This window comes from Echeneis naucrates, chromosome 2, assembly GCF_900963305.1.
Source record: "Echeneis naucrates chromosome 2, fEcheNa1.1, whole genome shotgun sequence".
In the NCBI taxonomy this organism is placed as follows: domain Eukaryota; kingdom Metazoa; phylum Chordata; class Actinopteri; order Carangiformes; family Echeneidae; genus Echeneis; species Echeneis naucrates.
The window spans coordinates 3,461,493-3,483,057 of record NC_042512.1 but is presented as its reverse complement, the minus strand read 5'-3'; the positions used below and the strand labels follow the sequence as shown (position 1 = coordinate 3,483,057).

General features: G+C 42.9%; 11 non-coding genes across 11 annotated transcripts; 7 read left to right on the top strand and 4 right to left on the bottom strand.

Moving 5' to 3' along the window:
• Nucleotides 1–2,902: 2,902 nt before the first annotated feature.
• trnak-uuu (transfer RNA lysine (anticodon UUU)) lies at nucleotides 2,903–2,975 on the top strand. Its single transcript has one exon. It is a non-coding gene; the product is annotated as a tRNA-Lys (tRNA).
• A 2,506-nt stretch (nucleotides 2,976–5,481) lies between these two features.
• trnal-cag (transfer RNA leucine (anticodon CAG)) lies at nucleotides 5,482–5,564 on the bottom strand. The gene has a single exon. It is a non-coding gene; the product is annotated as a tRNA-Leu (tRNA).
• A 1,236-nt stretch (nucleotides 5,565–6,800) lies between these two features.
• On the bottom strand, nucleotides 6,801–6,882 carry trnas-uga (transfer RNA serine (anticodon UGA)). Its single transcript has one exon. It is a non-coding gene; the product is annotated as a tRNA-Ser (tRNA).
• A 509-nt stretch (nucleotides 6,883–7,391) lies between these two features.
• Nucleotides 7,392–7,464, top strand: trnak-cuu (transfer RNA lysine (anticodon CUU)). The gene has a single exon. It is a non-coding gene; the product is annotated as a tRNA-Lys (tRNA).
• A 2,281-nt stretch (nucleotides 7,465–9,745) lies between these two features.
• Nucleotides 9,746–9,827, top strand: trnas-uga (transfer RNA serine (anticodon UGA)). Its single transcript has one exon. It is a non-coding gene; the product is annotated as a tRNA-Ser (tRNA).
• A 5,674-nt stretch (nucleotides 9,828–15,501) lies between these two features.
• On the bottom strand, nucleotides 15,502–15,573 carry trnae-uuc (transfer RNA glutamic acid (anticodon UUC)). The gene has a single exon. It is a non-coding gene; the product is annotated as a tRNA-Glu (tRNA).
• Nucleotides 15,574–16,073: 500 nt separating this feature from the next.
• Nucleotides 16,074–16,145, top strand: trnap-ugg (transfer RNA proline (anticodon UGG)). Its single transcript has one exon. It is a non-coding gene; the product is annotated as a tRNA-Pro (tRNA).
• Nucleotides 16,146–16,629: 484 nt separating this feature from the next.
• On the bottom strand, nucleotides 16,630–16,701 carry trnaq-cug (transfer RNA glutamine (anticodon CUG)). Its single transcript has one exon. It is a non-coding gene; the product is annotated as a tRNA-Gln (tRNA).
• A 1,714-nt stretch (nucleotides 16,702–18,415) lies between these two features.
• On the top strand, nucleotides 18,416–18,488 carry trnar-ccu (transfer RNA arginine (anticodon CCU)). Its single transcript has one exon. It is a non-coding gene; the product is annotated as a tRNA-Arg (tRNA).
• A 118-nt stretch (nucleotides 18,489–18,606) lies between these two features.
• trnag-ccc (transfer RNA glycine (anticodon CCC)) lies at nucleotides 18,607–18,677 on the top strand. Its single transcript has one exon. It is a non-coding gene; the product is annotated as a tRNA-Gly (tRNA).
• A 2,495-nt stretch (nucleotides 18,678–21,172) lies between these two features.
• On the top strand, nucleotides 21,173–21,254 carry trnas-aga (transfer RNA serine (anticodon AGA)). Its single transcript has one exon. It is a non-coding gene; the product is annotated as a tRNA-Ser (tRNA).
• The last annotated feature ends 311 nt before the right edge of the window (nucleotides 21,255–21,565 follow it).

Here is a 21,565-nt window from a genome sequence, read left to right as displayed (position 1 = left end):
TATAAAACAGCCAAATGACAACATTAATGACGTTTTAAATGACAGGAAACGTCATGTTACCATGACAGCAAAGAGTTAGGGGGGAAGCCCGGCAGCAATTTCCAACGTTATGGGAGTTCTATGTTCGTCAGTCAGGCTACCCAACTCGTCCAGAATGACGAATAAAGGGTGCTCCCTGAGCCTGTTGACACATTGGGAGTGAGAACATGTTGGAAAAACATGTGACATGCTTCTTATGTGAGGTGATCATCAGGGATCGCCTCTCTGTTCAGCTCCATTGGGTCGTACAGTCCAATATGTCCCATGTGGTCTGGCAGTGAGGATTCCTGTTTTTCACCCAGGCGGCTTTCAGAATGAGGGTCAGCAATGTAAGGATCTGGTACAGAAGTCATGTGGTTGTGTGATGTTGTGGTGACCCCCAAACAGGACACAACCTCAGTATCATGACAAGTCATGCTGCTGAACAATTAATGCTACAAGCTCTTTCTGTAGATCAAAGCGTTAAGGAGTTCAAACACAGCAAAACATACTGAATGATAAAAATGAAGATTTGAAGAAGGAATTAAAATAGAAGTGATGAACTGTGGATGGCAGCCTGCTGTTGATGCAACCTGTCAGTGTTTCAAGGTAAACATACATTATGCAGACCTGACCACTGTTGTGTCTGTTAGATCTTCAGTCATTCAGCCATTAATGCTGGATGTTCGGTCCAAAAGTCTCCAAAGTCCCACAGTGAAGGCTTCAAATTCACATCTCTCACAGTGTTATCATGACAAGAGAAAGAATATTTGGACAGACTAAGGTGAGCAGAACACAGATGATGAAGGGATTCCAACCCACGTGTGCAGAGCGCAATGGATTAGCAGTCCATCACCTTAACCACTCAGCCACCTCGTCATGTTTGTTGTCAAAAAGATGTGGTCTGAATGTTAGACTGATCAGTGGTTCTGCCTTGAGTGGCCTTTTGCACAGGAAGTGCTTATCTTGTGCAACAATCTGATCTCTCAAATATCCACTCAGCTTGGAGTGATTTATCCTGTGTAGTCATCCTACCAAATTACTGACTGAACACAAATGTACATGTGATGGCAAAAAAACAGCCATTGGGAAGAAGCTGCATTGCCTGAACAGGGACTTGAACTCTGGATCCTCAGATTAAAAGTCTGATGCTCTTCAATAAGCTCTGACTTCATTTTCCAAGCCATGTCCCATCATGAGGCATGAGTTTTTCAGCAGCACTGATTAACATGGAGAATGTTGTCTATAATATCTATAATATTGATTGTTGTAACCTACAGCTGATGAAAACCCAAAGGTAGTTTATTTCTACAACATCTGACTTTAGCAACAAGGAACTGCTGGGATTTAAACACAGGCTGCTTTAACCAGCCAACATACACAACCTTTATCTGCATTGAAATCATTCAGCCTGTTACCGGCTCAAATCCACAGCACTCTACTCAGCTGTTTTTGTTGGATCGTATCTGGTTTGGTTTCACCTCTTCCACAAAACTTAAGGATGCTCAAAAGGGAGACATGAAGACTGTAACAGTTAACTGACGGGTCAGAGAGAGTGCTGCGTCTTTTTAACACACAAACAAAGAAAGGCATACTTGTGGATTCACAAGATTATATCAGGCTCTGACCTTTTCCTGTTCCATCAGTAACCATCAAAGGAGATGCTGATTCTGTGATGTCACAAAGGTTCTAATGACATCGCAGAGATCAAAGACTCCTCCCACTTTTTTGTCATGACCTCCACAGTCGAGTGCACAATGTTAATGAAGCTCAAAAGACAATCATGGTCCTGCCAGATACCTTTGAGTTCTGCTGACAGAAGCAACAACAAAACTGGAACTATTTGGACTGAACTGGATTTGAAACCTTCACTGTTAGACTTCACTGGGTGGTGAACATCCAGCATGAATTTAGACATCCACCCAGTGGTAGTGTGGCCGAGCGGTCCAAGGCGGTGGGTTAAGGCTCCAGTCTCTTCAGAGGCGTGGGTTCAAATCCCACCACTGCCAGTTGGTTTTTTGTCAATGAAAACTAATCGGCTAATTGTCTCCCTGTGAAAACTCGTCGTATGAGTGCATGAAGATGTTTAATTCTATCAGGGTGAAATATGATTTCAATACACTCTGACTCATTCAACCTCAATATTTCATGGTGTGGTTGAAAGAGGATGGAGAATATTGGAAATGTAAGTAAAAAAAACCTGAGCTTGAACCTCACTCAGATACTACCTCAACTTCCTTCGACGTATTAGAACAGGATGACTGAAAACCTACGCAGACGTCTTCCACAACAATTTAGGATGAGCACCCTCAGAATAGTATGGGAGGGTTCTCACCTGAGGTCTCCGGTTTGATGTGGGTCAAAATTGCAGACTACAGAATCCACCTGTTATAATGTGAATAGATGGCAAGAGGGTTAGGGTTTCCCCGCGCAGGTTCAAATCCTGCCAACAATGATTGGTTGTTTTCATTGACCAAGTTTCCCAGTTGTGGAGCTACAGAGCATGTTGGAGAATCTCTGTAATCTGCATGACCTGAAAGTATGACAGTTAGGACTCATCTAAGAGGATCAGATAACTCACTGGTACTCAGTTATCATTATCAAGGCCGGTGATGTGGATGTGATGTGTGGATCTGTTCACAGCTGAATGTGAGCTGAGTGTGAGTGTCCGGGCGCTCTGGCTTCTCTGGTGTGTTGAGGGGCCCTTTCTGGCAGTCTGTTCCCCTGAGGTTAGTCTGTGTTGTGCAGGGTGCGTAATTCAGGCATTTTTATCTCCCTGTGAACAAAAGTTACAGAAGGCAGTGAAAGATGATACCAACACAGTCTACGCAACAACCATTAAATTACTATTTCTCTTCAGTGGAGCAGGAACTCCTGAGTAGAAGCCTGAGTAGCTCAGTCGGTAGAGCATCAGACTTTTAATCTGAGGGTCCAGGGTTCAAGTTCCTGTTCAGGTGATGCAGCTTCTTCCCTTTAGTGGTTCACATTACAGACTCCTCAGCAGTGATAGGTGACACTGATCTATGAAACAATGAAACCATGAGTCTTTCATGTTCAAAGGCAGTAAACTTTGATCAGTGTAGTTTGTTATTTGCATCACTGCCTCAGCAGAGGTGGGTTTTGGACCCAGCACTCTTCCACTGCTCCACTGCTGTTTCACACTCAGCTGTGAACCGAACCAATGAGATCCCCGGCATCTCCAGCGGTGATAATGAAGCACATTGTCAGGAGGGACACGTCACAGGCTCCAGTGGAGTAGTAATTGAGGGATCAGAGCGTTGGAGAGCAGAACTCTTTCCTGTGCTTCAGATCCACTGTTTGGTTCTGAGCTGATCATTAATAATCAATCAATGAATGATCAATAAGCTTCACAGCTGTTCTGAAGTGTGGCAGACTTTGTGTTTACATCTGAATCACGTGATTTTGGAAATTCTTTGAAGCAGCTTCAAAGGAGGAGTTTCATTCTGAGTACTGTGACATCATCAGGTGATGTATCAAAGGCAGCAGCTCTTCAGACTCACATCACAATAAGTTTTGCGTCTTATTTGGCTCCATTTGGTGGAAGCTGTGAATCGCAGGATTCAGGGGGAATACATCCATACATACATCTTCACTGAAATAATGACACCTGTGAGAAAGCTCAAAGCTGTGTCCAAAGGTTTGGAGGAGTGAATGGCAGAAAGATGTCTTTGAAGCCATTTGGACACACAACCAGTCAGCGTGCAGCATTCAACCTCACAATATTTCATGTGGACTGGACTCACTTTGATGGGCTATTTTTCAGCTTCTGTCGTCAGAATGGCTGAGCGTTCTAAGGTGCTGCGTTCAGGTCGCAGTCTCCTCTGGAGACTCCAGGACAAGTATCAAATATGACGAGGTGTCCGAGTGGTGAATGTCTCAAAAGTTAGGTTAGCTCAGCTGGTTGGAGCGTGGTGCTAATAACCCCAGTCATGGATTAGATCCCCACTCTGCGATAAATGACATTCTCCATGTTTTCCTGTAAATCAGTGCTTCAAAAATGTTGAAATGGAAACATAAATGTTACTGAGTGTTATTTTCCCATTTGTTTTTACTTCTTCTACGATACAAATACAGACGGTTTCAGAGAACAACTGCAGAGATGACCCTTCTGCTTTGTTGAGGTGATGAGGAGGAACTCCACTGAGAGCGAAGCAGCTGCTCCTTTCTGATGCTCCACTGACTGAGCTACAGATGATTCAGTAACAGCTGAGTTATCTTTAGTCCAACAACTGCTGTCCATTCCTACCACAGGGAGCCACAGGCTTTAGTGTTTTCAGTCCTAACCCCTTTATTGTGAAAAAGTCAAATTCACATTTTATACAGATTTTTCTCCACTTTGGAAGAGTTTGGTGAACAAATTTTACAAAACACTGTCAGGAGTCCAGACCAGAATGCCCTTTAGCACCTGTAAGGCATTGCAGCTAATGGCTCGTTGGTCCTGGGGGTATGATTCTCGCTTCGGGTGTGAGAGGTCCTGGGTTCAAAGACAAGCCCTGAGTGTTATGTCGCCAATATCAGTGCCTGACCATCATCTTCTCTCTCTCTTCCCAAAGTTTGTCTCCTGTGAAAAGCGGTCAATCACCACATTTCCATCTGCTCAACACAGCAACAACCACTTTGTCTTGTCCAGAAACTGCAAGCAAAAGCTGTAATACAGGAAGTGATGAGCAGGAACTCCACCGAGAGTGAAGCACTGCTGGGGTTTGAATGCAGGATGTCCTGTTTATAAGACAGACACTTTAAGCAGCTCAGCATCATAACCTCTATAAAAAGCCATCATCAATGGAGATCCAGTTATTTCAACCCAGGGGAGTTGGAGGTCTGAAAGCAGGCCCATGGAGAGGATGAGAACATGTTTCCCCGTAAATATAACACCGCTGCAGCAGCAAAGGAGAAACAGCATGAGAAGCATTTACTACTCAAGTCAACGTGTAAGTTTGGATGTACTTTAAGAGATAGTAGTAGTAGTAGTTTACAGTTACAAATATAAATGGGAATAAAATCAGATTTTCATTTCATCATCAAGAGGATGTCTCCACATGCACACTTGTTCTTGGTGTTTTCACTAATTGTTAAATAAAAAAAAATCATCCAAGCATAATTAGTTGTTATGTAATATATATTTTCTGTGTGGCTTAAAATTATAATGGTTGTGTGATCAACTCCTGCCTGAAATTTGCTTCAAAATTTGCCCATCAAAGTGAGTCCACAATACTCAAAGACTGCCTGATTAGATCGCACAGAGGCTCAAAATTTTCATTTCCTCATAAGTGTGGAGTGGACAAAACCAGGTTGTTTCAATTTTCCAAGGACAGAATGGCAATATTTCGACACGTCAAAGGAATTTTGGTCTTTTAAAAGTTTGGGCGGTCAAAAGTAGACCAAAAGAACTTTGTCCCCAAACACACCTTGCTGCAGTTGAGGTGAAAGAAAAGTGGTCTCTGTCAGAAGTGGGATTTGAACCCACGCCTCCAGGAGAGACTGCGACCTGAACGCAGCGCCTTAGACCGCTCGGCCATTCTGACGACGAAAGCTGCAACAATAGCCGAAAAATTTGCTGAAAAATTAGCCCATCACGAGACAGAGACATGCAGAACTTTTCCTGTTGCAGCCTGCTATTCCAGCTAGAATTATCCTAAATATCTGCCTTTAACGCCGTGAATGATTTCTAAATATCTTTGAAACCTGTTGATGGTGAACTCAGAGGTTGTTAAAGGGCCTTTTCCCAAAGCTTAGCTTGCATGCTAGTATGCTAATACAGGGGAGTTAGCTCAAATGGTAGCGCGCTCGCTTAGCATGTGAGAGGTAGTGGGATCGATGCCCACATTCTCCACAAGACTTTAAGTTGCACCAATGGCCACCATCACTTTGAGTTACCGATGTGGGATAGATCCTCAGGACAGTTTTGTGCTTTGCTTTACCGTGTTGTTTCTCTGCAAGTCTTTGATGGAAGTTCAGTCCACAAAATGGTTAGATGGCACATAGGCTCAAAATTTGCATTTCTTCACATGTGTAGCGTGGACAAATACAGGTTGTTTAAATTTTCCAAGGATGGCGTAGCAACATTTCGACGTCTGTTATATCTATAACATCTAACATTAGTCTCTTTTAGCTTCATGCAGGATTGCAGGCTTTCATCCATAAAGTTTTTCCGGTTTGGGAAGCCTTTCAATGTCGCTCCAGTTGTGCTTCTGAGCAAGCTATTAGCTTTTAAAACGAAATTTATTTTAAAGTCACAAGAGCATCTGAATCTCCAAAGAAATAACGATACAAAAATAACTATACTAAATAAATAAGACAAAATAAATTAATTGACCATTAACTGTTATTTTTATTTTTTTCCAAAATAAGCTTTTCCTCTGGAGCCACAGGTTGCCGACCCCGGCCCTATTCTTCATTGTGAGACAATGTCAGGGAGGGAATTAAAGTTATGTAAATATAATGATACATTATATCGTCTATATTAATTTACATTATCTGAATTTTTTGTCAGGCTTCCTCTCTTGCCTTGTTTGCAGAAACACTGTTGCAGTGTTGCTATTCTCGTTCTTGCGTCCATGGCCTGGAAGTGGAACTAAAGGTGTGTCCCTATCACCGACCTTGATAATGAAAACTGAGCACCAGTCAGTGCTCTGATCCTCGAAGATGAGTCCTAACAACATGACTCAGCTGTCCCATATTTTAATGCCGTGCATATTACAGATATTCTATAACCTGCTCTGGAGCTCTCTCACTGGGAAACTTGGTCAAAAATGACTAGCCGTTGTTGGCAGGATTCAAACCTACGCAGGGAAACCCCAATGGATTTCAAGTCCATCTCCTTAACCACGCGGCCACAACAACAAACAGCTGTGTAGATTTCTTAAATAAATAAAAACTTTTCTCAAGCTAAGCAGCAATGGCCGGGAATCAAAACCAGGCCAGCAGCTTGGAACAACATTAGGAACGAAACAGCTGCACACAAACAAAGTAATCATTAACAGCCCTTCAAGAAGGGGGACCAGAGGGTGTGTACTAACGACAGGGTCATCACACACCAGCTTCATGCCGGTGTGTGATGACCCTGTCGTTAGCACAGGGTCATCACAGTTGCATCAGTGGCCACCATCACTTCAAATAACCCAAATGGGAAAGATCCTTATTGACAGAATTGTTGCGCTTTGCTACATCTGAACTAAAGATACAAATAAAATAATCTAAATTGGCTTTTATTTTGAAATGTTTGTAAAACTGCTCTTGTTCTTTCTGCAGCTCAAAGCATCAAGGAGCATACATACAACGCAGCATAATGATAAAAATAAACAGTCTGTATTTTTTGGGAATTTTTAGGAAAATTTTTTGCAGCTTTAGCAGCCCGGCTAGCTCAGTCGGTAGAGCATGAGACTCTTAATCTCAGGGTCGTGGGTTCGAGCCCCACGTTGGGCGATAAGTAGTTTCTTTTTTTTTTTTTTTAGACCCAAACTTACCCAGCAGAACACTGCCTGGTTATGAGCAGGTTAAAAAGTACTGAGACTTCCACCTGCAGTCTATCCAATGACCAGCAGGGGGCTCCACTGGTTGACAAAAACAGTCAGGATGGTGAAGAGCGGTCCAAGGCACTGTGTTCAGGTCGCAGTCTCCTCTGGAGGCGTGGGTTTGAAAGGGTCATCTCTGCAGTTGTTCTCTGAAACCGTCTGTATCTGTATCGTAGAAGGAGTAAAAACTAATGGGAAAATAACACTCAGTAACATTTATGTTTGTATGTTGTTGCAACATGGAAAGACCAACGCAACCACCGACAAGGATGGGATTTGAACCCACGCGTGCAGAGCACAACGGATTAGCAGTCCATCGCCTTAATCACTCGGCCTCCTCGTCATGTTTGATACTTGTCCTGCAGTCTCCAGGGGAGACTGCAGGACAAGTTTGACAAAGTTTGACAAATTTGCCCATCAAAGTGAGTCCAGTCATTCCAATACACAATGACCACGATCTGATAAGATCACATGGAGGCTCAGAGTTTGCACTTGCTCACACGTGTGGAGTGGACAAAACAGGTTGTCTACAGGTTAAGGTTTCACATTGGAACCTTCACTGTGTGAAAGGACAGATTTTCTTTCACCTCTACTGCTGTAAGGTTTTGGGACAAAGGTATCTTGTCTACACGCTCCCTGGTGGTCGAGTGGCTAGGATTCGGCGCTCTCACTGCCGCGGCCCGGGGTTCGATTCCCGGTCAGGGAAAGTGTTTTTACTGAAAGATACAGACGATAATTATAATTATTATGAGCCAAGTACACTGTGACAAATAACAAAGGATTTTCTTTAGCATAAAATAAACTGTCACATTAATGTCCTGAATGTGCTGTGTGTAAATAATGAGGTTCATCAAAACAAAGTCAGAACCAGAGCTCAGGCTGTTGGTACACAAACAAAGAAAGGCATACTTGTGGATTCACAAGATTATATCAGGATCTGACCTTTTCCTGTTCCATCAGTAACCATCAAAGGAGATGCTGATTCTGTGATGTCACGAAGGTTCGAATGACATCAAAGAGATCAAAGACTCCTCCCACTTTTTCTCATGACCTCCACAGTAGAGTGCACACTGAAGCTCAAAACACAAACGTAGTCATGCCAGATACCTTTGAGTTCTGCCGACAGAAGCAACAACAAAACTGGAACTAATTTTCACTGCTATGCGGATGAGCCCCACAACCTCTCACATGCTAAGCGAGCGCTCTACCATTTGAGCTAATTCCCCTGGGCTGGCATGCAAGCTAAGCTTTGGAAAAAAAAAAGTGAATAGATCGAAGGAGGCAGACTGGGTACTCAGCACTAAAACAACAGTTGAAATCTGCTTTACTTCCACTGCTAAGGAAAACTGCTGGGAGTTAAAACAAGCAAGGTTTATCCTGACGTACGTTTTCAAGACTGAAGATCTTCCCTCTTCAGCTAGTGCAGCTTCAGTATGGCATTGTTACTTTTGGAATGATGTCATCTTCAAACGACAAACTTTGGATAGTGAACAGCTAGCTGTTGCTAAAAAGCTGTTAGCAGAGGATGGTTTCGATCCATCGACCTCTGGGTTATGGGCCCAGCACGCTGCCGCTGCGCCACTCTGCTCATAGGACAACCGCTAAGAGAAGCATTTGTACAAAAGGAAGTCGTCTGTGTTTCATAATAGAAATGATCAGGATTGAATTCAACAGTCAAGTTAGTGCTCAAGTTACGGTAACATTTGCGACTTTCAAATTACTTTCTAAACCCCCACCACCCACATCACTGATACCTGCTGTCCTGGTGAAGAAGGAATGGCATTCCTCATCTTTTTTGCCAATTCCAACCAGGACAACCCCAAAGAGAAGCACTTATGCACAAAGACTTCATCGGTGTCAGATAAGTTCTATTAAGTTCTATTAAAGAAGCTCAAAAGACCTTGGAGGACCTCATGGTCCTGCCAGATAACTTTGAGTACTGCAGACAGAAGCAACAACAAAACTGGAACTATTTGGACTGAACCTGGTTTGTCTGTATTACTTCCAAGGTAGGCTTGGAGGTCTACCAGGTCCAATTCTCTCCAGATGTCCCCAAACACACGCTTCCCCTCCAGGTTTTTCATCTCCAGTATAATTCCCTCAAAAAGAGTTGGAAGCTCACAACAAGAAGGTGCTGTTTCCTTTGAGGAGGAAACTATCTAGGCTGGAAAATGCTGGAGACCTTGTGTGTCGTTGTTGTGGCCGAGTGGTTAAGGCGATGGACTTGAAATCCATTGGGGTTTCCCCGCGCAGGTTCAAATCCTGCCAACAACGGTCTGTTGTTGTCACAACATGTGCTTCTTCTTTTTGCTGCCACAGTCCTGGTCATATTGGATGAACTGTTACTGCCTTCACTCCAGACGTCTAAGAATCATGCTACATGTTAGGAGAAATGACACTTCCTGACTGAATACCCAACAACTTGTCCATCTCCTCCTTAAAGTTGCATACTTATTCTGAATGTGTGTAGAAACAAGGATGGAAGGTCTCTGGTCCAGTCTCCTTGATTCACAAGGAGAGAATCTGTTAAATCTCATGTTCTTTTCATGTGATGGTGGTATCGTGGTCAGCAGAGCTGCCTTCCAAGCTACTGACCAACAGCGTGGGGAATAAGCTGAGATAAATCTTTTTTTGGACATTTTTTGCTTTTAGTTTGTTCTGTAACATTGCTGACAAAATTTAAACAAAAAGCTGCACACGTATTCACAAGCAGCCCGATTCTCATCTTGTCTGCCCAATGAAGCCCAATCTGGCAACTCTGTTGGTGAACACAGTCCAAATGAAGCCAGTGTTGGCTTTAGGGAGGGATGTTGAAGTCACTTGGCTTCACCTCCAACAAAGAGCTAGCCTTGTGGAGCCATTCGGGGTGCTAACCATTACACTATTGTAGAGGAAGGAAACACAAATGGGAAAAAAAACATTCAGTCTCATTGAGCCTAAATCAAAAGAACATCAGATTGAGACAGGAAGAAAAAAATGTGAAGTGAAAAGTGTGAAAATAATGATTATCATCAGCATGAACAATAAACATGAACACAAAATAAAGTTTGACACAGAGAGGCTGTAGCCTAGTGTGTACAATAACTACACAACTTTAGTGGTCACAAACTGAAGTTGTAATCTGGTTACATGAGAGGTTACATGTTATCTTTCAAAGATACACAATCCATGAATGACTCAGTTAACTGAACAAATTAGTTTGAACCACTCACTCCCTCATTTTCTACCAGTTATCCACCACTGCTGAGACCAGACCGTGCTCAGATGGCATTTTCACTTTACAACAGCCAGAAAACATCATGAGGTGCCCAAGTGGTTAAGGTGATGGAATGCTAATCCGTTGTGCTCTGCACATATGGGTTCAAATTCCTTCCTTGTCAGTCTTCAGCTCTCTTTGATTGACTTTTGAAATCATCAACATTACCCCAACAAACAGCACTCACTGCTCCCAGAACACAAGTCTGTGTTTCAGTTTGGGAATTGTCGATGACATTGGAGAGTTCCGAGTTAGAGCTGAAGAAGACATGGCTCCAAGACTGAAAGACCAGAAACTGAAAGGGGAAAAAGCATAGAAAATAGAAACATCCATGCAGAAAATAATCATCAATGTCTCTCATCAAGTCACATTAAGCTTTCATTCTGACCTAACTCTGGTGATTAGTGATTAGGGTAGTGTTGTTTCAATTGATCAGGAGAAATCTGTTCAAAATGGGAATCTTCATCATTTTGTTGAAACTCTAACCAGGACAACCCCAAAGAGAAGCATTTGTGCACAAACAGTGTTTCTGATTGAGGTGATCTGAGTTAGATTCTAAGAAGGGTCTAATGGGAAATGGGTAAAGGAAGGAAAACTTCTGAAATCACCAACATTACCCCAACTGATAGCACTTACTGCTCTCAGAACACAAGTCTGTGCTTCAGTTGGGGAAATGCTGATGACAAATTAATACATTACACAACTAATCCTGCTAACTAATTTTTCCTCAATATTCCAACCAGGACAACCCCAAAGAGAAGATGTTGTTGAATCATCAATGTCTCTGATTGAAATGATCAGAGTTAGATTCTAAGACGAAATGGCTCCCAAACCTCCCGTTGTTTTTGTCAGTCAGTGTTTTTCTGCTCCAACAAGTAGCACTTACTGAAATCAACAGTCAAGTTAGTGCTCAGGTTAAGGTAACATTTGTGACTTTTAGATTACTTTCTTAACTCCCACCACCCCAAAATTGATAGAACCTGCTGTCCTTGTGATTTGACTTTTGAAATCACCAACATTACCCCAACTAATAGCACTTACTGCTCTCAGAATACAAGTTGGTGCTTCAGTTCGGGAAATATTGATGACTCATTCAGCTGATCTGAAGAAAACTGTTGTGTTTTTTTTTTTTATTCCATCCAGGACAACCCCAAAGAGAAGCACTGATACAAAAGGCATCAGTGTTTCTAATTGAAATGATCAGTATTGTATTCTAAGAAGATGGGGTTGTTTTTGTCAGTCAGCACTGCCCCAACAAGTAGCACTTACTGAATTCAACAGTCAAGTCAGTGCTCAAGTTAAGGTTACATTTGTGACGTTAGCCACTAGAATTACTTTCTTCACCCCCACCACCCATATCATTGATAGCAGTTGCGGTTGGGGTGATTGATGAAGAAGGAATGGCATTGCTCATCATTTTTGTCCAAATTCCAACCAGGACAACCCCAAAGAGAAGCACTTATGCACAAAGACTTCATCAGTGTCTCTGATTGGAGTGATCCGGGTTAAATAGCTCACACATGATCTCCCCCAAAGAGTCTTGCAGCCACTTCCCTGTTGTGTCTGAATGAAACCACTCCCACTTGTCTACTTTGTTGAGACGGTTTCAATGGTCTTGGTAATTGTTCATATCAGGAACAGACAACGATCCTCTTAAATTCATGAGGTCCTTTAGCATATGGTGAGACGGCAGCTAACTGTGGTGATTGGTTATTAGGGGAGTGTTGCTGCAGCTGATCTGACCTGCTTTTTTTTTGTTTTCTTTTGTTTTCCAACCTATTCCAACCAAAACTAGAGATTAGAATTTTTGTTATTCATTGACACAGCACCAACAAAGAGCATGTACTACTTTCTGAACACAAGTCTGTGCTTCGGTTCAGGAAAGGTTGATGACAAATTCAGCTGCTTTTAAGAAAACTGGTTTTAATTCCATCCAGGACAACCCCAAAGAGAAGCACTTGTACAAAAGGACGTCATCAGTCTTTCTAATTGAAATGATCAGTGATGCATTCTAAGATGTCTTTGTCAGTCAGCACTGCCCCAACAAGTAGCACTTACTGAATTCAACAGCCAAGTCAGTGCTCAAGTTAAGGTAACATTTGTGACTTTCAAATTACTTTCTAACATTTGTGACTTTCAAATTACTTTCTTAACCCCCACCACCCAAAAATTGATAGAACCTCATCTGCTTGTGATTGGCTTTTGAAATCACCAACATTACCCCAACTAATAGCACTTACTGCTCTCAGAATACAAGTCTGTGCTTCAGTTCGGGAAATGTTCATGACAAATTCGCGAATTTAGCTGTTTTAAAGAAATCTATCAAAACTTAAATTCCATCCAGGACAACCCCAAAGAGAAGCACTTATGCACAAAGACTTCATCAATGCCTCTGATTGGAGTGATCCGAGTTAGACCTGAAGAAAACATGGCTCCAAGAATTAATGTCGTTTTTGTGAATTAACCCTGAAAGGGGAAAAGAGAGCAAAGAGAATAGAAGTCAGATTGAGCTCAAATTTTTACCTCACATGATCTCCTCCAAAGAGTCTTTGCAGCCACTTCCCAGTTGTGTTGCAGTTCCAATGGACTCCCTTTCAGGCTTTTACCTGAATTTATCTTATACCTGAATGAAACCACTCCCACAGCTCCCTGTCTGCTTTGTTCGGGCGGTTTCAATGGTCTTGGTAATGGTTTGTAATGAAGAACACATTTAGTCCATCAGGAACAGACAACGATCCTCTTAAATTCATGAGGACCGTTAGCATATGATGAGAGGACTGTTAACTGCAGTGATTAGAGATTAGGGTTGTGTTGTTGTAGCTGATCTGAAGAAATCTATTTAAAATAGCAGATCATCATCTTTTTTTTTTTTACTGAATTTCTGAGCAGGACAACCCCAAAGAAAAGCATTTATGTAGAAAGTTAACAAGCAGCTGTGTTGTGTTAGAAACACCAAACATGTCCAGAAAAGACAAACTGTTCTGTGTATTTCCCTGAAGAGTTGCCAGACTGTGTTCACACCTTGATTACTGCCATCACAGTTCACCTTTTGTGTCTTTCTTTTGTCATCCCTCACAAAATTTTATTTGCTGGCACAGAGGCATGAATAGAAAAATGGCGGGGGGGCTGTGACTTGGTTCCCATCATTCATATTAAAGAGCCGTTCAAGAGACTCTCTGTGATCTCTGTGAACATAAATCTTTCCCTCGGTCTTCTGATCCAAAGTCAAACACCTTGTCCTTTGGGCCATGTGGGGTCTGAGTGTGGCCCATTTTAATGTCCTGTTGTCAGTTTAGTGTCTGTTCTTGTCATATTTCATTGCTTCAACATTCATCAGGATGAAGGCAGCATCAAGCAGCAGAGGTCAGTGTTGGCCATGACCTGAGATCAGATCCACCTTCTGTGGAGGAGATCTGAAAAACCTCACTGATTTCTGTAAAATGGACATAGTTTAGTTCGTTCACCTACACACAGCTGCCCGACCACGAAGGGACTCAAACCCTCAGTCTTCTTATCCGAAGTCAGACGCCTTGTCCATTAGGCCACGTGGTCACAGGGTCAGTTAGCTCTGCCTGGATACAACAGTGGTCAGGGCTGTATGATGTATGTTTATACTGAAACTCTGACAGCTCTCCTCCATCTCCCTCTTTTACTTTCTCTGGGTTCCAGGCCTCGTAGGCAGCGTGTCAGTCTCATAATCTGACCAACGATCCATGTTGGTCCATGACGTTAACGTGTGTTAAAATCAGAGAGAATTTACACTCATTCAACTCAAATCCAGGAACATCCCAAACACGACTATTAGTCCTGTCTGAGAGTTTCCTCCACTGACAGCAAACATACTGTATATCCATACTGATCACTGTGATCAGGTTTGAATCATCTCCTCCTTTGAAGCTGCTTTGAAGAATTTCCAAAATAACATGTGATTCAGATGTAAACACAAAGGCTGCCCCACTGTCACCATTCAGAGCAGCTGAGAAGATTATTGGTCATTCATTGATTGATTATTAATGATCAGCTCAGAACCAAACAGTGTATCTGAAGCACAGGAAAGAGTTCTGCTCTCCAACACTCTGATCCCTCAGTTACCATCGAGTGCACACTGTTAATGAAGCTCAGGTAGACACAGATAGATGAATAGTCCTAAATTAAAACCGTGGATGGATTTCCCCAACAAGCCTTTTGATAGCAGCTGTAGAAGGTGCTGTGATCAGGTGACAGTCTCCTCTGGAATTGAGGGTTCAAATACCACTCCTGTCAGTCTGTGCTGTTACCCAGCTTCTTTGTCTGAGGGCCTTCTGGGAAAGATCTTTGTTGTGCTTTAAGTCACATCTGTCCTCATTCAGATGATTCCTCAACTAACTGTTAGTAGAAACTGTTTGTAAATGACATCTTTGTACATCTGACTGCCAGTTACATTTGGTTGTGTGAAAGTCCAACCTCTGTTCGGGACAGACCCAGCTCAAGAAGATAAATGTGAAACTTTTCCAGATATCAGGGCTCTTTCTGGCAGAGATCCTCGGGGAGCTCTGTCACTAAAAGCCCAGCGCTGCCTTACTTTACCGGTGACCTTAATAAATGTTTTAACTGTGAACTGAAGATTTCTCCAACTCATTGTTGGGCTTCCAATAAACTATTTATTGCCCAACATGGGGCCTGCTAGTGGTAGGTCCATTGTTGTAAAGGAGTTTCCCATACCGGGAGTTGAACCCGGGCCACCTGGGTGAAAACCAGGAACCCTGACCGCTAGACCATATGGGAGATGCAACCATGCTAGCATGCTGTATTTAACACATTGTAGTGTAGGTGGATGATAACATCATATGAGGGCGTTTTGACAGTGACCTGTATTTTAAATGAAATAAAGCCATTTTCCTCTGACTGGGAATTGAACCCGGGCCGAAGTGGTCCAAGCATTCTAATGTTCATGCAGCCATTTTTGTGGACGATCCAATGAACCCTGTAGATCTCAGGCTGATGGTGCCAAAAGGACCACATCATCTGAAAAATCCTGCGATCTTCCACGAGAAAATGGCGTCTTTGACAGCCTTTTGGACACACAACCAGTCAGCGTGACGCATCCACCCTCACAATATTTCATGGCGTGGTTGAAAGAGGAGGGAGAATATTGGAAATGTAGGTTAAAAAAAAAAACCTGAGTTTGAATCTCACTCAGGTACTACCTTTGATGCCGAAACCCGGGATTGAACCAGGGACCTTTAGATCTTCAGTCTAACGCTCTTTAAGTCATTGCAGCTAATGGCTCGTTGGTCTAGGGGTATGATTCTCGCTTTGGGTGTGAGAGGTCCCGGGTTCAAATCCCGGAAGAGCCCTTAGTGTTATGTTGCCAATATCTTCCCAAAGTTTGTCTCCTGTGAAAACCGGTCACCACATTTCCATCTGCTCAACACAGCAACAACCACTTTGTCTTGTCCAGAAACTGCAAGCAAAAGCTGGAATACAGGAAATGATGAGCAAGAGCTCCACTGAGAGCAAAGCACTGCTGGGGTTTGAATGCAACATTTCCTGTTTACAAGACTAAGTGAGACTTAGTGATACTAATACATACTAAGCCAGCAGCCTGCCCATTGAGCTGATTCCGCTGTGCTAACATGGGAGAGCGTTAGACTGAAGATGTAAAGGCCCCTGGTTTTTGGCATCAGAGGAAAGAAAAGCAGCTTCTGTCAGAAGTGGGATATGAACCCACACCTCCTGGGGAGACTGCAACCTGAACGCAGCACAATGACTGCCTGATCAGATCGCATGGAAGCTGTAGAATGGACAAACAGGAATTTTAGTGTTTCACTGGTAAGATTCAGGTTCCACCGAGATTTGAACTGGGATCACTGGATTCAGAGTCCAGAGTGCTAACCATTACACCATGGAACCCTGCAGGTGTGCAATCATATAGATGTGAAAGGAATTGTAGTCTTTGAAAAGTGTTGACCAAAATACCTTTGTCCCCAAAAACACCTCACAGCAGGAGAGGTGGAAGAAAAGTGGTTTAAGTCATAACTTAAAACGAACATCCAGCAGAAACATCCAGCAGGACCCAAAAATTGATAGAACCTCATCTGCTTGTGATTGGCTTTTGAAATCACCAACATTACCCCAACTAATAGCACTTACTGCTCTCAGAATACAAGTTGGTGCTTCAGTTTCGGAAATATTGATGACTCATTCAGCTGATCTGAAGAAAACTGTTTTTTTTTTTTATTCCATCCAGGACAACCCCAAAGAGAAGCACTGATACAAAGTGATTCTAACCAGGGACCTTTAGATCTTCAGTCTAACGCTCTCCCAACTGAGCTATTTCGGCTGGATGGCTCCATTCCTGCTGGATGTTCTGTGACAGTTCTGCTTGTTTTTGCCCATTAACACTGCTCTTTAACCCTCCTGTCATTTTCACCCCCCGCCCCCCCTTCCAAACCTTGGTTGGAATTTCAATTAAAAGTTAAAAGTTTTAAATTGATGTCTTCTTAGACGTTAGATGACTTCAATTACAGAATCTATTGATTCACTCAGAGACACTGATGAATTCTTTGTGTTTCTCTGTTCTGGTCCTGGTTGGAATTTGGACAAAAAAGATGAGGAATGCCAATCCCTCTTTTCTTTGAATCAGCTTTTACCTGCAGAATCTGGACAAGAGGAACAGTGTTTTAGTGGTTGGTGCTGGTTGGTACAAATATACTAATATAATATATATATATTAGTAAATGGCAGAGAGAGAGATGACCTGCATAAAGAGACTGGAGCCTGAATACAGTTCCTTGGTCACCATATCACATACATCTTCACTGAAATAATGACACCTGTGTCACCTGTGAGAAAGCTCAAAGCTGTGTCCAAAGGTTTGGAGGAGTGAATGGCAGAAAGATGTCTTTGAAGCCATTTGGACACACAACCAGTCAGCGTGCAGCATTCAACCTCACAATATTTCATGTGGTTGTGGTGTGGTTGAAAGTCGAGGCAGAATATTGGAAAAGTAGGTCAAAACAACCTGAGTTGGAAACTCAGGCAAGGTCCACCTCTGATGCTGAAACCCGGGATCAAACCAGGGACTTTTTGATCTTCAAAACATCAGTTTTAGATTTAATTAAACAATTCAATGTTGCACTCATTCATGCACTATGTAATGTTGAAAAGGCACATAAAATGGGAATTTGACTGTTTCATAATGAAGGAGTTAGGACTATATTGCCAATATCTTCCCAAAGTTTGTCTCCTGTGAAAAGCTGTCACCACATTTCCATCTGCTCAACACAGCAACAACCACTTTGTCTTGTCCAGAAACTGCAAGCAAAATTATTATACAAACAAACAAATTTCGAGATCATTCAAGAAGGACTTGAAGAAGCCTAGTCAAGAGTTAGACTCCTGTTTATATTCCTGCGTTCTCAAATGGACACAATGATATTTACCATTTCTTCATCTTCAGCCTGAGTATCAACTGCAGCTACAGAAGAGGAAGTAGAAGGCAGAGAGCTGGACGCCAGTGTGGATGTGCTGGGGGCATGAAGGACCTCCAGCACTGTGGGATCATCTTCCTCCATGTCATCCTCCACATCATGCTACATTGGTTTCACCAGAAACATTAACATGTGCCCCAGTGGCCTAATGGATAAGGCACTGGCCTCCTAAGCCAGGGATTGTGGGTTCGAGTCCCATCTGGGGTGGTTTACAGCAGAGTGGTGCAGCAGAAGTGTGCTGGGCCCATAACCCAGAGGTCGATGGATCGAAACCATCCTCTGCTAACAGCTCTTTAGCAACAGCTAGCTGTTCACTATCCAGTCAGCATTGGTGGTTCAGTGGTAGAATTCTCGCCTCCCATGCGAGAGGTCCGGGTTCAATTCCCGGCCAATGCAATGGCCACTGCTCTCCATGAAAAGCAGCAGTCAGCTGGATACAACAGTGGACATATATGTATAACATATGTTCACATGTTCATATGTATGTACCACTGGCATGTGGTAGTGTGGCCAAGCAGTCCAAGGCGCTGGATTTAGGCTCCGGTCTCTTCAGAGGCGTGGGTTTGAATCCCACCACTGCCAAGCTTTGCACTCTACAGTATAATCTTGAAGTGTTTATTTAAATCTAAATATAGTGTTCCACCAGTGGCTACCATCACTTTGAGTTACTGAAGTGGGGACCGACATCTGAGCTAAAGATACAAATAAAATAATCTAAATCTGCTTTTATTAGCAGAGTATTAGCGGTGCGACTGCTCTTGTTCTTTCTGTAGCTAAAAGCGTTAGGGAGTTGAAACCCAGCAAAACATATCAAATGAGAATAATAAAGATTTGAAGAAGGAATGAAAATCAAAGTGATGAACTGTGGATGGCAGCCTGCTGTTGATCTGACTGAACAGCGATGCAGAAACCTTTACCTTGTTGTTTCTCCGACTAGACATTGCGATAAACCCAATGAAGACATAGTGGAACAGGCAATCAATGCAAGAGTGTTGTGGACTTGGCCAAGTTTTCCCTCAGATGGCACATGAGCACAGTCTCGACGCTCGGTAGACTTACTTTCCAAAACTAATAAGATGGTGCATGATGCTGAAGTACTTCTTCAAGAAGAAGATATTTACTCTTCAGCGTGGCATTGTTAAGATTGTAATGACACCATTTTCCAACATAACCAACCATGGATCAGCTAGCTGTTGCTAATAGGCTGTTAGCACACCATGGCTTGGGGGGGGGCAGTGCCTTATCCATTAGGCCACTGGGGCAGATGTGACAATACGTGAAAAGACATGGCAAAATATGTGTTGAAAACATGGTGGAGCAGGTGAAAACATGTAGTGGACTTAGTTGTGTCTATCCTCAGCTGGGACTTGAACATAATCTCAACACTCAAGTGAGTTGATTTTGGAAACTGGTCTGACCAGACTGGAGCTGGTTAACTGACATGTCAACTTTTCAATAGATCGAAGGAGGCAGACTGGGTACTCGGCACTAAAACAACAGTTGAAATCTGCTTTACTTCCACTGCAGAGGAAAACAGCTGGGAGTTAAAACAAGCAAGGTTAATACTGAAGTTTGTTTTCAAGACTGAAGATCTTCCCTCTTCAGCTAGTGCAGCCTCAGTATGGCATTGTTACTATTGTAATGATGTCATCTTCAAATACGACAAACTTTGGATAGTGAACAGCTAGCTGTTGCTAAAAAGCTGTTAGCAGAGGATGGTTCGATCCATCGACCTCTGGGTTATGGGCCCAGCACGCTTCCGCTGCGCCACTCTGCTGTACACCACCCCAGATGGGACTCAAACCCACAATCCCTGGCCATTAGGCCACTGGGACACATATGGGCACATTTTTTTGCCCAAGAAATGGCTAAAAATGCGATGAAATCATGGTGGAATGGGTGCGGTGTGCAGCATCCAAACTCGAATCCCATCATTGCCAATTACCCCAGCAGTGCTTCACTCTCAGTGGAGTTCCTGCTCATCACTAAAGCAAACTGATGAAAACCATCACTTCCTGTATTACAACTTTTACCTGCTGTATCTGGTCAAGAGAAACAGTCATTTAGTGGTCTGTGCTGTTTTCAGCAGATAATTTAATGGCATTCAAAATGTTACACACCACATTTATCACCCAGTGAGACTTTCTCTGAGGGGGACAACTTTTAGTCTCCATCTGATGTTCTTTCCTCAGTTCTCAGTCTTTTCAAAGAAACGTCATTCCTCATAACTTCTTCGAAGAGAATGTCTTCTAACATTTCTCCAAATAGTAAGTGATTTTCCCATTTTAATGAACAACATCCAGTTCTAACTGGTTGATGTATTGTTGCCACCAGGGTGAAAACCAGGAATCCTTACCGCTCGCCCATATGGGACACATATTGTCACACATATTGTCACCCTTTACGCTGCTTAACACAATCATCAGGCCAGGATAGACATTCTCGGATTGAGGCAGACTCTGGTCACAGCATGCTGGAGACACAGGACACAGGCACAGCAAAACCAGAATCACTGGTCAGAATCACCACATTTCCATCTGCTCAACACAGCAACAACCACTTTGTCTTGTCCAGAAACTGCAAGTAAAAGCTGTAATACAGGAAGTGATGAGCAGGAACTCCACTGAGAGCGAAGCACTGCTGGGGTTTGAATGCAGGATGTCCTGTTTATAAGACACTTTAAGCAGCTCAGCATCAGTACTGCCAGTTTCTCTGCAGTTTTTCTCTAAAACCACGTCTGTGTCAGTCAACGCTTGTGCTCCTCACAATTGTGTGCCACTTCCACAAAGGTTGAAAGCTGTGCTTCCTCACAACAAGAAGGTGCCCTGTCCTTTGAGTAGAAAACTATCCAGGCTGGAAAATGCTGAGTCACAGGAGCTTCACTGTGCATGGTTGTTGTGGCCGAGTGGTTAAGGCGATGGACTAGAAATCCATTGGGGTTTCCCCGCGCAGGTTCAAATCCTGCCAACAACGTTTACTTCCTTTTATGGACCAAGTTTCCCATTTGGGGAGAGACACAGCTGCAAAACATGGAGAATGTCATTTATCGCTTTCCTCAGTAATGTGTACTGTTCTGCTCCTGACTCAGTGATGCTGTTGAATGGTTATATGTATTATGTATTATGTATTTCATCAGAATTTTGTTGGGGCAGGTGGGACTTAAACACTGACCCTTGTCCAAAGTGGGAAATGATGGAGAAAGTCCAACAATCCATGAGGGGAGAAAAATTCATGGCACCCAGAGTGAGAAGCAAACCCCAAAACTAAGGAGCACAAATGCACAT